Genomic DNA, 14,122 nt, shown 5'->3' on the forward strand with positions numbered 1-14,122 from the left:
AAGAAAGAGAAAATCAATGCGGAAAGCCCAGCTCCATCCCTTTAACCGTGTGACCTCAGACAAATCACTTAACCTCTCTGAGCCTCAGTGTCCCCATCTGTCAGGTGGAAATAATAATAATATCCACCTCAAGATACTTATTAATAATAAGAGTTACCATTTACCAGCACTTCGATATGTGCTGGGATGTTACATTATCTCCTTTGAGCCTCAAAACATCCTTTCCTTTAGGCATTTCTATTCTCGCTTTACAGAGGAGGAAAGAAGTTCAGAGAGGGTAGTAACCAGCCCAAAGCCACACAGCTGGGAAGAATCAGAGCGAAACTGGACCCAGATCTGCTGGTTGTAAAGACCTCTTTTAACCACCATCTAGAGGATGCAGGTAAGCCCCCAGCATGTAGCCAGGCACACAGATTCCCAATTTGTGAATTTTCTTCTCCTTCCTTGAGCTTCAGGTCCGGAGGCAGATGAGCCCAGCTATGGGGGCTGAAGGGACAGGAAGCCAGGTGGCCCTTGGGCTGGGCTGAAGCAGCAGCAACAGCCCTCACCTCACTCCCAGCCAAGCACAAGCAGCCCGGGCTGGCTTCCTGCTCCCCATAGTTTGCAAGAAACCCCTTCCCAAAACCTCCTCCCCAGCCCGGGCAGGCTGGGGTCATCTCTGCAGAGGAAGTTCAGCCAGGTCAGGCCTACCCCTTTCCCACAGCCCCTCCATGGCTTTTCCACTCACCTCTGGGCTGAGAATCCCCCAAGGGCCCCCACCCAGGGCCTGTGGGGTTACGCAGCCATTGGCGTTGCTCCCTTGATAGGGGACAGCCTAATTCATGTCTGACCCACACCAATAAATCAGGGAGGGGTGCGGGGGTGGGGACATTCATAAATCTATATCAAACAGCCCCCAAATTATGACAGATGACATGGCAGTCATAAAATTGCACAAGCAAAACTCACCAAGTCATTAATTTCATGGCCGTAGAAAATAAACAGACACATTTTTTCGCCGCCCTAATAAATTTTTAAAAACTCAAAGAATGGTCCATCTGCTTCGAATAATTTTTAATTTCCTATTCTGTCTCATTCCCATTAGCTATTCCACTGAGATATTTGCTAAATTCTTTCATTTACCTCCTCCCATCTGTATTCAATTACCCTATTTCCAAATAGAGTGAGTTTTTGTTTCTCCTAAGCACGGGACAAAATACCCCTGCCTGTACCTTAAAGCAAATCTTATGTGTGTTTTATTATCTGTTAGACTGTACGAGTCATTCTAACTCGATTGGCTGTGCGGAAAGTCTTGGAGAGCAATCTGATTTTGATGTTTTCTGGCTTGGGTGGAAAACACCTGCCCGATTCTCAAAGCTAATCTATTAACGTGGTAAATGCTGTAGCAGATGTTCCTGAGTGAGCAAGGGGCCGCAATGGGCTGTGACCAGACCCAGAGTATCGGGCACACAGTGGAGATCAGAGGCCAGCAACACCACTGGGGGCCGAGCTGTCACATTTTCCGGCCGGCCCCCAGGCTCTGGCTGCCTGGTGACTCCCCACCGCCTCCCAGGGCTCTCAGCAGCCACTCGAGATGGAAGGACATTTCAAGGTCATCTGGTCCACCCCCAGCAGGCCCGTGTTTTTTATAGAAGGAAGACTGAGGCCCAGAGAGGAGGTGTGATTGCCCAAAGTCACACAGCATACTGAAAAAGGAGAACATCCTTAGCGTCTCTAGTGGGTGCAAGGAGCTGAGACGCGAAGAGGAGGGGAATTCTGTGAGCAACTTTCCCACCAGTGCCTTCCACCTGGGGAAACAACATCACTTAGGTCTTTTCTGTCTGTCAGTCTTCGCAAGTCATCCTTCCTCATCCTGCTGGAGCAGTGACAGATGCAGAGACTAGGAAGTGAGCTGAGGGGCTAAAGCCTTGCTCGGGGGTGGGTTCGTTTCAACATAGGGATGCAGTGGAACCCGCAAAGCCCCAGGAACGTGGAAGTCCAGGCCAAGCTGCAGATCTGGGAGGGAGCTGGGGTCTCCAAAGCCTCACACAGCATAATCCAGGTAGCTGCACTATGGGGGCACACATCCCTGCAGCCCTTGTTATTTCCACGCATGCTGGTGGCTTCTTACTATGGGCAGTTTCTCTGCTGTCTGAGAGCTTTCTCTAGCCTAGGATTCGGGAGACTCTCAGGACAGGCCAGAAGTGCAGGGATTTGACACCTTCAGAAGCAGCCTTAACAATGACGATTAGGAGTTGGTGTATATATCCCCCCCACCTTCTCCCCTCTTGGATGGGACAATTCTGAGACAAACCTATACCAGTGATTCTCAACCGGGTACAATTTTGCACCCCCAGGGGACATTCAGCAGTATCTGGAGACATTTTGGTTGGATGGTTGCTACTGGCATCTAGTATGGTAGAGGCCAGGATGCTGCTAAACATCCAACAACACCCAGGACAACACCCCACAACCAATAACTATTCAGCCCAAAATGTCAATAGTGCTGAGGTTGAGAAACCCTGTTCTCTACCCTCTCACAGAGGTCCTCAGTGGGAATGAGCCCCAGATGCCCATAGCAACGACCTGCTCATTTAGGCACACACTCCTGACTTCTCTCCCCTCCTTGGACGCCTTTCTCACTCCCCTTCCAGAACCTCCTGAGACCATCTCCCACAAAACTACTTTCACGCAAATCCTCGCCTCAAGGTCTGCTTCTTGGGGGACCCAACCTAAGATCATCCATTACTACAGTCATGAGGACAGCCTTGGAAAGGTCTTGAATAGTTGGGTTCCTATTTCAGTCATTTACACTCTTACTGCACACATTCCGTCCCAGGGATACCCACACTGAACGTAGCTTCTTGAGGACACATACATGGGGGCACACAAGACCAGCTTGGTCAGGAACGTCCTTTGGTCCTACTCTCGTGGACCAGCTGATTGGAGATATGCTCACTTTGCAAAGAGATGTGAGACTTGAATACAGATTCAATGCAATCCCTGTCAGAATCCCAGCTACTTCTTTGTAAAACTGGCAGGCTGATTCTAACATTTACATGGAATTAGAAGGGACCAGGAATAGCCAAAACAATCTTGAAAAAGAAGAATGAAGTAGGATGACTCACACTTCCTGATTTCAAAATTTGCTACAAAGCAACAGTAATCAAGATAGTGTGGTACTGGCACTAGGATAGATATATAGATCTGTGAACTAAAATTGAAAGTACAGATATACCCATATATCTCTGGTCAACTGACTTTTGACAAGGGTGTAAAGACCATTCAATGGAGAAAAGATAGTCTTTTCAACAAATGATCCCAGGACAACTGGATATCCACCTGCAAAAGAATGAAGTTGAACCCTAGCTCACACCATACACAAAAATTAACTCAAAATGGATCTAAGACCCAAATGTAAGAGCTAAAACTATAAAACTCTTACAAGAAAACATAGGGTTAAATCTTCGTGATCTTGGATTTGGCAAAGTATTCTTAGATATGACCCTAAAAGCATGAGAAAAAAGAGAAAAAATTGATAAATTGAACTTAAAATTGAAAACTTTTGTGCTTCTATGGACACCGCCAATAAAGTGAAAAGACAACCCACAGAATGGGAAAAAAATATTTTCAAGTCATATATCTGATAAGGGACTTACATTATTAGGTATCCATGAATTTAGAACTACTATTTTCTCCTGGTAAATTTAAATTTCATATATTGACCCTCTATATCTCTAATGATTCCTTTTTGCCTTAAATTCTATTTTGTCTGATAGTAATATAACTATGCTAATTTTCTTTTGTTTAGTATTTTTCTGATTTTTTTTCACTGTTTTACTTACAATTTTTTATCTCTTTTAGACGTGTCTCATGTAAGCAGCATTTGGCCATTCTTTCTTCAATCCAATCTAAGAGTATATAATTTTAACTGGAGAGTTCAGTCTACTTATATTTATAGAGCTTACAAATATGTTTGACTTTATTTCTATGATCTTGTTTTTGTTTTGTTTTTATTTTAATTTGTCCTGCTTCCTAAGGATTTATTTTCATCTTCTTTGTTGCATTGTTTTGAATTGAGGTTTTTTACTCATCCCATTTCTCCACCTTCTACTGTGTAGAGGATAGGCATTCTATTATTTTTTTTTTATTGGTGACTTAGCATTTTGAAATTATTACCTAACTTAACTTAGTCTAAAGTTAATCAATATCTTACCCTTCTCCTGAACAATGCAAAGTGCTTTGAAAGCTTTAATTCCATTTATTATACTTACGGTCTAGGCTTTTAGTTCCATCTCCTGTTTAACCCCACAGAATAGACATTGTTTTGGACAATCAGTGTTGTTTGTTTAGATTTACCCATATTTTTATTATTTTCTCAATTCATCATCACTTCTGGTATCTGAGACTTTTTTCCTCAGATCATTTTTCTTCTCAAGCTCATCCTTCAGAAACTCCTTGAATGGGGGTCTGTTGTTTATAAATTCTCTCAGTTATAGTAAACGGACATACCTTTTATTGAGCTTCATTTTATTGTGCTTCATTACTGTGTTTTTTTACAAATTGAAGGTTTGTGTCAACCCTGCATCAAGCAAGTCTATCTGTGCCATTTTTCCAACAGCATTTGCTCACTTCATTGCTCTGTGTCACATTTTGCTAATTCTCACAATATTTTAAACTTTTTCACTAGTATTATATTTGCTATGGTGATCTGTGATCAGTGATCTCTGATGTTACTACTACAACTCATTGAAGGCTCAGAAGATGGTCAGCCTTTTCTAGCAATATATATATATATATATATATATATATATATATATTTTTTTTTTTTTTTTTTTTTTTTTTTTTTTGTGGTACGCGGGCCTCTCCAGCTGAGGAGCACAGGCTCCTGATGCACATGCTCAGCGGCCATGGCTCATGGGCCCAGCCACTCCACGGCATGTGGGATCCTCCCGGACCAGGGCACGAACCCGTGTCCCCTGCATTGGCAGGCGGACTCTCAACCACTAAGCCACCAGGGAAGACCAGCAATAAATATTTTTAAATTAAGCTATGTACACTTTTTTGACATAATGCTATTGCACACTTAACAGAACATGGTATAGTGTAAACATAACTTTTTTTTTTTTTTTTTTTTGGCCACAACACGCAGCTTGTGGGATCTTAGTTCCCCAACTAGGGATTGAACCTGGGCCCTCAGCAGTGAAAGTGCCGAGTCCTAACCACTGGACCACCAGGGAATTCCCAAAACATAACTTTCATATGCACTGGGAAACAAAAAATTTTCTGTGACTTGCTTTATTGCAATATTCGCTTTATTGTAGTGGCCTGGAACCAAACCTGCAATATCTCCAAGGTATGCCTGTAAGTAAAAACTTCCTTATTTCTACCCTTATTATTTTTTGCATTTTTATTGAGATATGATTCACATACTATAAAATTCACCCTTTGAAAGTGTAGAATTCAGTGGTTTTAATGTACTTATAAGATTTAACAGGGCTTCCCTGGTGGCGCAGTGGTTGAGAGTCCGCCTGCCGATGCAGGGGACACGGGTTCGTGCCCTGGTCCGGGAAGATCCCACATGCCGCGGAGCAACTAAGCCCGTGAGCCATGGCCGCTAGGCCTGCGCGTCCGGAGCCTGTGCTCCGCAACGGGAGAGGCCACAGCAGTGAGAGGCCCGCATACCGCAAAAAAAAAAAAAAAAAAAAAAAAGATTTAACAAACATAACCACTATCTAATTCCAGAACTTATCATCACCCAAAAAGAAACCCCATGCCCATTAGCTGTCACTCCACATTCCCCTCCAGCCTCTGGCATTCACGAATCTACCTTCTGTCTCTATCGATTTGCTTATTCTGGACGTTTTATATAAATGAAATCATACAATTTGTGAACTTTTGTGTCTGACTTCTTTTGCTTAGCATAATGTTTTCAAGGTTCATCCATGTTGTTGCATGGATCAGAACTTCATCCTTTTTATGGCAAGTAACACTCTACTGTATGGATTTACCACATTTTGTTTATCCATTCATAAGGTGGTGGATATTTAGGTTGTTTCCACTTTTTCCCTATTATAAATAATGCTGCAATAAACATTTGTGTACAAGTTTTTGTATGAATATATGTTTTCAATTTTCTTTAGTACATACTTAGGATCTACATTTATCCTTAAAAGATAAATTATCTTTTAAGAAATTATTTCAGTCTTATTAGGGACTGGGGTATACAGTCCCTAGTTGGTGTGAATTTTAAAAGCCCTTTAAAGTCATCATTATTCTGTTTTTCATTGTTACTATTCATACTATTATAACTAATCACCATTAGTCGAATTTCTTCTAATTAGAGAAGTTGTGAACAACAAAGTTTTTTCCTGTTGGGTATTTTTAAGATCTTCTACTTGTCTTTTTCTTTTTTTTCTACTTGTCTTTGATATTCTTCAATTTGATTATGATGTATCTGTGTATAGACTTCTTTTTATTTAACCTTTTGGGGATTCACTAGAATTCCTGAATCTGAAGATTCATATTTTTTAATAATCATAGAAAATTCTCAGCTGCTATCTCTTTGAATAATACCTCTCTCCCATTATTCCTATAATCACTTTCCAAAATCTGATTAGACATATATTAGAGCTTTTCATTCCACTCTCCATGTCTCTTAACCTCTTCTTCAGTTTCATTTTTCCTTCTGTACTGCATTATGTATAATTGTTCAAATCTATCTTCCTGTTTACTAATTCCCTCTCCAGCAGTGTCTATTCTATTTAACTGTCCCATTGAGTTTTAAATTTCGTATGTGATATATTTCAATTCCTAGAACCTCTGTCTGGTTCTTTTTCAAATCTTCCTGATCGTGTTTATCATCCCTTGCTTCTTCCTTGTCTTTCTTGTGCCACAGAAGCTCAAGGTGTGGAAGATGTAGGCTGCCCAACAAGGTAGAAGTCCTCAGGGTGTCCAGCAGTCTTTACTTCTTTTACTGGACTGATGTTTCCAATTTGTTCCTGGCCTCTCATAATTCCCTTATTTGCTTATAGGCTCTTTCATTAACAGAAAAGAATTTCAAATTTCAAAAATATTTTTTTCTAGCATCCTTAGATGTTCTGCAGCTGATATATTTGTATACCTTTCATCATCATATAGATTTTAAGTCCCTTTGTTCCTTTTCCAACATCCATGCTTTCAGAGACTAACTATTAAGCACCTACTATGGGCCAAGAACTGTGCTGGGGATTCAGGAGAGAACAAGACATAGCCTGTCCCTGCTCTTAGGGTTGCTTCCAGTCTATGGAGAAACCAGACACTTAACCAGGCAACTGTAGCCCATGGTTAATCAATGCTCTGACAGGGTAGGTGTTAGTAAAGAAGGCCATGCTGAGGTATATGGAGGCCAGGAACACTCTAATAATCACATTGATTCTCTTTAAGTAAATATTCAACATTTATTTAATGGGGAGGAATACAAAGCAAAACTCAAGCTCTTTTCCCATATTAGAAGGCTTTAGGGAAGCTGTCTGTTATTATTCAAGCACATGTTGTTGCTGGAACATCCATCTTCTGTGGGGAGGATCCAGACCCGACCCCAAGCTACTTAGAAAATCAATTATCCCAACCACATACAGTAGCCTCCTAGAAGGATGTTCTGGTAAATTACATTTCCACTGATGTTTTAGTTGCTTCCCTAGCCATCCTTTAATTCTCATGTTCTGAGTAACTACTGCTACGTAACGAATCACTTCAAAATAGTGGCTTAAAATGATAACTATATGTCACGGGTTGAATTATGTCCCCCCAAAAGATATGTTAAAGTCTTAACCCTCAGTACTTCAGAATGTCATCTTCTTTGAGAAATAGGGTCATTGCAGATGTAATTAGTCAAGATGAGATAATACAGAGTACATGTGCCCCTAATCAAATATGACGGTGTCCTTTATAAGAAGAGGGAGATTTGGACGCAGAGACACAGCAAGAACACAACGCGAAGACGGAGGCAGAGGCCGGAGTGATGCACCTACAGGCCAAGGAAAGCCAAGCACTGCCTACAACCACCAGAAGCTAGGAGAAAGGCAGGGAACAGATTCTCCCTCAGAGCCCTCACAAGGAACAAGCCAATACCTCGATTTTGGACCCTAGCCTCCAGAACTCTGAGAGAATAAATCTTTGTTGTTTTGCCCAGTTTGTGGCCATCTGTTACCTAGGCAGCCCTAGGAAACTCATATATGATCTTGTCTTCCACTCATGAATCCGGAGGTCGCCTGGACTGCAGGCAGCTCTCACTCTGGGTCTGCAATGTCATGCATTGCAGGCATCTGGTGGCTGAGACTAGGGTCATCTCAAAGGCTTCCTTATGCACATGTCTGATATCTGGGGCAGAGGAGAGTCAAACAGCTGGGGATGGATGAGTTGGGGCCCCTCAGGCATCTCTCTCACTCTTTGTGATCCCTGCACAAGGCGGCATCCGCAGAGATGGACTTCTTACAGGGAAGCTGACAGCTCCCAGAGCAAGTTCCCAAGAGAACCTCGGAGATGCTAGTTGGCCTTTTCTAACCAGCCTCAGAAAGAGTACATCGCTTCCATCACATTCTGTTCAAGGAGGCTCGCCCCAGTTCAGGGCGAGGGGACACAGACCCCACCTCCTGATGAGAGGAGGGTCTAAGGATTCAGTCACATTTTTAAGCCACTGCACGGCCTCAGTCAGGGGCACATGGGGCCTGGGGGAGGCAGCACCGTCTGCCTCCCTGACAGGCATGAGGAGTTAGCCAGGTGAGCAGGGCGTGAGCCAGGGAGAGGAGCCAGCCCTCCTGCCCCAGCCCTGAGCCCCCAGCTGATGCTGGAGAACCGCTCCCTTCATGCCGCTCACAGCGTCCAGGCCTGGCGGGGCCCACGGCTCACTCGTTCAGCTGAGGCTCCTCGCCAGGCCCTGGAGGTCAGACTCTGCCCAGAGAGCACCCAAGCCAAAGGCGATCCCTGGGCTCCTTGCTGCCCACCACCCACAGGTGCTTTGTTTTCCTGACAGAGATCCTTCTTTTTTCTTTTTTTTAAATGAATACTTTGGTTTTTGAGTTTTATTTTATTTATTTTTTTTACAGCAGGTTTTTATTAGTTATCTCATACATATAAGTGTATACATGTCAATCCCAATCTCCCAGTTCATCCCCCCCTCCACCCCGCCACTCAGAGATCCTTCTTTTCGTCCTTAGTCTGGGGCCATTTCTGTCCCTGCCTTCCTCACTAATCTGGGGCAGACGGGAGGCCCCTCAGAGAGGGCTCCCCCTGCACACATCAACCCCCGAGGTTTGGGAGCTCAGTCTCGGGGTCTGGAACAGTGACTCTCCCCCCGGCTAACCCCAGCTGTGGCTCCCCAATTCCCTTCCTTCTGAGGGCTCTTTAAAATTCTTACCCCACCCCACCCTCTTGGTCAGGAGACAAATGCATTTCTGGTATTGCTGTTAGTCCAAGAGGCCACTTTCCCGTCAAGAAAATACCCAGCCTTGGGGGCTTCCCTGGTGGCGCAGTGGTTGGGGATCCGCCTGCCGATGCAGGGGACGCGGGTTCGTTCCCCGGTCCGGGAGGATCCCACGTGCCGCGGAGCGGCTGGGCCCGTGAGCCATGGCCACTGAGCCTGCGCGTCCGGAGCCTGTGCTCCGCGGCGGGAGAGGCCACAGCGGTGAGAGGCCCGCAAAACCAAACACACACACACACACAAACAACAAAATACCCAGCCTTCTGATAACTTGAAAGCACCTAGTCTGGGACACACATACACATACACACAAACGCTGCTCCCCTTTCTCCAAGAGGCCACTGCTCTCCAGAAGAGGGGAGACAAAGGTTCACCTGAGGGCACATCATCTTCCCTCCACCTTCAGAGCAGCAACCAAACCGTCAGACCAGTCTGGGTGGGTCAGAAGCACCCAGTGGCGGAGCGCCTGCTCCAGGTCCGTGCTGAGCCATCCGTCCCTGCCAACCTCCCTGCGAGGCAGGTGCCCCAGTCTACTCCATTACACAGCGAAGAGGCTGCAGCTGCGGCAAGGGGGCGGGGGCAGGGTGATGGACTAGCTTGTGTGTGACTTGAGGTTCACTGTCACGTTTGTCTCAACGTTTATCTCTAAAACCTGTCCTCCTTCTCTTCTCCCTTCCTCTCGCCCTCCTCCTCCTCGACTTCTGCCTCTCTCTCCCTCTCCTTCCACCCCTCTCTCTGCCTATTTCTGTCTGCGTTCTCCCTCTGTTTCACTGTAACCCCCACACAGGAGTCTAGGACTGCTTAGAGGCCAGAATCACGCCAAAATGGACTCAGCCTTCCACTCGTCCTTGGTACCAGAATCTGGCCACACTCGTTTGGAAAACTCCATGAAGGAATGAACAATGGTTACCTGCCACCTCCTTCTCCCCACCTCACAAGGGACCTTTGCTGAGTCTCTAAGCTGAGACCTAGGGTCGGATGGATAGGGAAAGAATGACCAAAGACAAGAATGGAGAAGGAAGGAGATTATTCCCAGTGGTCAGACTACAATAGGACACACACAACAGAGACAGGAATTAAATTTTCATCAACAATCAAAATTCCTCCCAACCTGAAAGCTCCAGCCCAAAAGGATGCTGCTCTTTGTCAGCTGTGTGACCTTAGCTATGTCACTTAACCTCTCTGAGCCAATAATAATAATCCCTACTTAAAAAGATGGTTATTATGGACTTCCCTGGTGGTGCAGTGCTTAAGAATCTGCCTGCCAATGCTGGGGACACGGGTTCAAGCCCTGGTCTGGGAAGATCTCACATGCCGTGGAGCAACTAAGCCTGCATGCCCCAACTACTGAAGCCCACATGCCTAGAGCCTGTGCTCTGCAGCAAGAGAGGCCACCGCAATGAGAAGCCCACACACCACAATGAAAAGTAGCCCCCACATGCCACAACTAGAGAAAGCCCGTGCACAGCAATGAAGATACAATGCAGCCAAAAATAATAAATAAATAAATTTTTAAAAAGAGTGTTATTATGATTCAGTGAGATAAAGACTGTTGATTTGTTTGGAATGCTTTGGGCTGCACATAACAGAAAATTCAACCAGGACTTGCTTGAGCAATGAAGACAATTATTTCACATACTGAGATTCTACAGGTAGTTTTCAGGTTTTGTGCAATGATTCAGAAATGCCATTGAAAATCAGTTTCTTTATATATTTCTGCTTCACTCTCCTTAGCTTATTGTTTACATCTCATGTTGTTTCCTCATGATTGAAAGATAGCTGCTGCAGCTCCAGACATCACATACCATATTCAAAGAAATACGAAGAAGGGAAGGGAAATATTAATAATAAGCACCCCTTCAGGTGATAGATTCAGGTGATCCAAGGATCCCACCTTAAGAGAGTCTGCCCTGCAGCATGATCACCTAACGTGAAGCTCATTCTCATCTCAGATGCTTTTGCATTTTGTAAACGCCTTCAGAGAAAAGTTCCCAATGGTAGGACTCAAGGGTAGTCCCCAATAGTGGCCTTTTTGAGCCACATCAGCCAGTCATTGGCTGCAGTCTGCCCAAGTCAGGGAAGGCAGTGTGGGCTGGTCTTTCAGGGGACACCTCTCGTTTGACTGAGGGCTCATCTCCAGCAAAGGGGCAGCTGGGAGTCATTAGCAGCAATCCTCCAGCAGCTGGAGGACAGTGAAACCAGCGAGTTAGAAGGTAAACAAGCAAGTCTCCTCCCCAGAGCCCGGAGGCAACCCCGGCGTTCTCAGCCACAGAACACAGTGTGCAGGAGTAGAGGCCCGTCCCTGACACAACCTCAGTTTCCTGGTTCATAAAATGGGTATGCAGGACCAAGGGGTCCTTTCCATCTCTGCATGTCCAAGCTTCTGTGATTCTACTTCCACCTCACCCCAAAGTTCCAACCAGGCTGTCCCCTTCAGGTGATGGATTCAGGTGACCCAAGGATCCCACCTTGAGAGAGTCTGCCCTACAGCATGATCACCTAACATGAAACTCATTCTCATCTCAGATGCTTTTGCATTTTGAAAAAACCTTCAGAGAAAAGTCCCCAATGGTAGGACTCCATGCACATGTGGCGCTAGTTAAGAAAGGAGAAGGCTTCCTGGCACCTCAGGTCATATCACAGACCTTCAGAGCTGGAAGGGACCTGAGAGAGGCTCCCCCAACCCCAGCCATACAAAAGGGGAAACTGAGGCTCAGGGTGGCGAAGTGATTTCCTCACCATCACACAGCAGAGCCAGCGGCAAGGATTCCCGGCCCTGAGCCTTTCTTAGTGCTTTGGGAGGAGTCCTCGGAAAGGAGGGCTCAGACCAGGAAACGCAGCTGTCTCAGGAGGGTTCCCCAGAAGTAGAGCCTGAGTCAGGGATTCCCATTCAGATGATTTATGGGGTGGGGGGAGGCCCTGAGGAGAAAGGGAGTGAGGGAAGCAGGATAGGGAAGGAGTAAAAGCTAAGCCAGAATGCAGACTCAGCTGGGATCAAGCCGCAGTCCCACCAAGGATATTGGACCCCTAATAGCATCACAGAGTTTGTCCTACCTTGAGGCTTGGGGTGGCCTTTTGCACCACATCAGCCAGTCATCAGCCATCGTCTGCCCAGGTCGGGAAAGGAAAGCAGGGTGGGCTGGCCTTCCAGGGGACGCCTCTCGTTTGGCTGAGGGCTAATCTCCAGCGAAGGGGCAGCTGGGAGTCATTAGCAGCAACCCTTCAGCAGCTGGGGGACGGGGAAAACAGCGGGTTAGAAGGAAAACAAGCAGGTCTCCTTCCCGGAGTCCCGAGGCATCCCCGGCGTTCCCAGCCACAGAACACAGTGTGCAGGAGCAGAGGCCCGTCCCTGACACAACCTCAGTTTCCCGGTTCATAAAATGGGTATGCAGCACCAAGGGGTCCTTTCCATCTCTGCATGTCCAAACTTCTGTGATTTCACTTCCACCTCGCCCCAAAGTTCCAACTAGGCAGTCCCCCTACCCTCAGGCTCCCCACTAGCCAAAGCAGTTTAAGAATCAGTGAGACCAAAGTAGGGTCTCCATTCAGTCAAGCCTGAACCCCACGAGGCAAGTAAAGGCAACAGTTTCTTGGCACGTGTACGTCTCCAGCCTGCAGAGCAGGCCTAGGGAGTCAGTATTTCTTGAAATGTAAGTACCGAGACCACACTGAGTTGTCAGTAAATTCATTATCCCATTACGCAGAACTGAATTATTCAGCGCTCTTGAGGCCGCCTCAGGAACGTGCCCGAGCACAGTCGATGCAGCATTAGAGGGATGGATGGAGTCAGGCCCAGGGCATGGTTGGTGCCAGCGTGATGGATCTGGGCCCGGACAGGCTGCCAGGGCTTGCAAGCACAAGGTTGCCTGGCTGGCAGGATCTGGGCACTGGGTGTTCCTGGGGCCTGGAGAGGGGGTTATGAACGTATCCACAGTCCTCCTCACCCCTTAAGAAATCGGCAGAGTATATCTTTGGAGCCCACCTGCTCCAAAGGGCCCAGGGACAGCAGATCCAGGCTCCACCTCTTCCTGGCTGTGTGACTGCCAGAAGGTCATTCACCTCTCTGAGCTTCAGTTTCTTTATCTGTAAAAAACACAGTGATGATGCTGAATGTTCCCAGTATCCATTCTCCCTTTTAAATTTAATGATAGAACTGATTTTTTCATTGAACATATAACCCTCTAGAATAAAGACTATTTCCAGGCCAAAGTGTGGTCATGTGACTAACTGCTGCTCAAAGGGATGCAAGTAGAATATCTTATGAAACTTTCAAGAAGTGTCCTTAAAGGAAGGAGGTTAGTTCTATTTTGTCCCTTTCTTCTTCCTAAAAACTGGGTTGAAGGTGCGATGGCTGGAACTCAAGCAGTCATCCTGTTCAATGAGAAGACACCACATGATGAGGATGGCAACACAGCAGAGGAAAAGCCTGAGTCTCAGTTGACCCTGGAGCCTCCGTACAACCTCCAAGTTACATCTGTATAAAGTAGAAACCAACTTTTTTGGATTTTTCTGTCTCTCACAGCCAAACTTAACCTTACCTTGTTGGGCAAGTCCAAGGGTGAAATGAGTTATTACAGGAAAAGTGGCCACCTCAGTAGGTATCTCCTCTAGGATATGTCAATGGTTAAGAACTATAAGCCCTGAAACCAGAGAACCTGGGTTCAAATCCCAACTTTACCACTT

At 45.9% G+C, this 14,122-nt stretch overlaps 1 long non-coding RNA gene across 1 annotated transcript in view; it reads right to left on the reverse strand.

The window, feature by feature from the left end:
• Positions 1-13,514, reverse strand: part of LOC136793692 (uncharacterized) — a 63,150-nt gene extending 49,636 nt beyond the window's left edge. Inside the window, exons 1-2 of the long non-coding RNA XR_010839307.1 lie at positions 13,384-13,514; positions 12,494-12,668 (exon numbers count right to left, since the gene is read on the reverse strand). This is a non-coding gene — a long non-coding RNA (uncharacterized lncRNA). The remainder of the gene's footprint in view (positions 1-12,493; positions 12,669-13,383) is intronic.
• Positions 13,515-14,122: the final 608 nt, after the last annotated feature.

Source organism: Kogia breviceps, chromosome 2 (genome assembly GCF_026419965.1).
Source record: "Kogia breviceps isolate mKogBre1 chromosome 2, mKogBre1 haplotype 1, whole genome shotgun sequence".
Lineage (NCBI taxonomy): Eukaryota > Metazoa > Chordata > Mammalia > Artiodactyla > Physeteridae > Kogia > Kogia breviceps.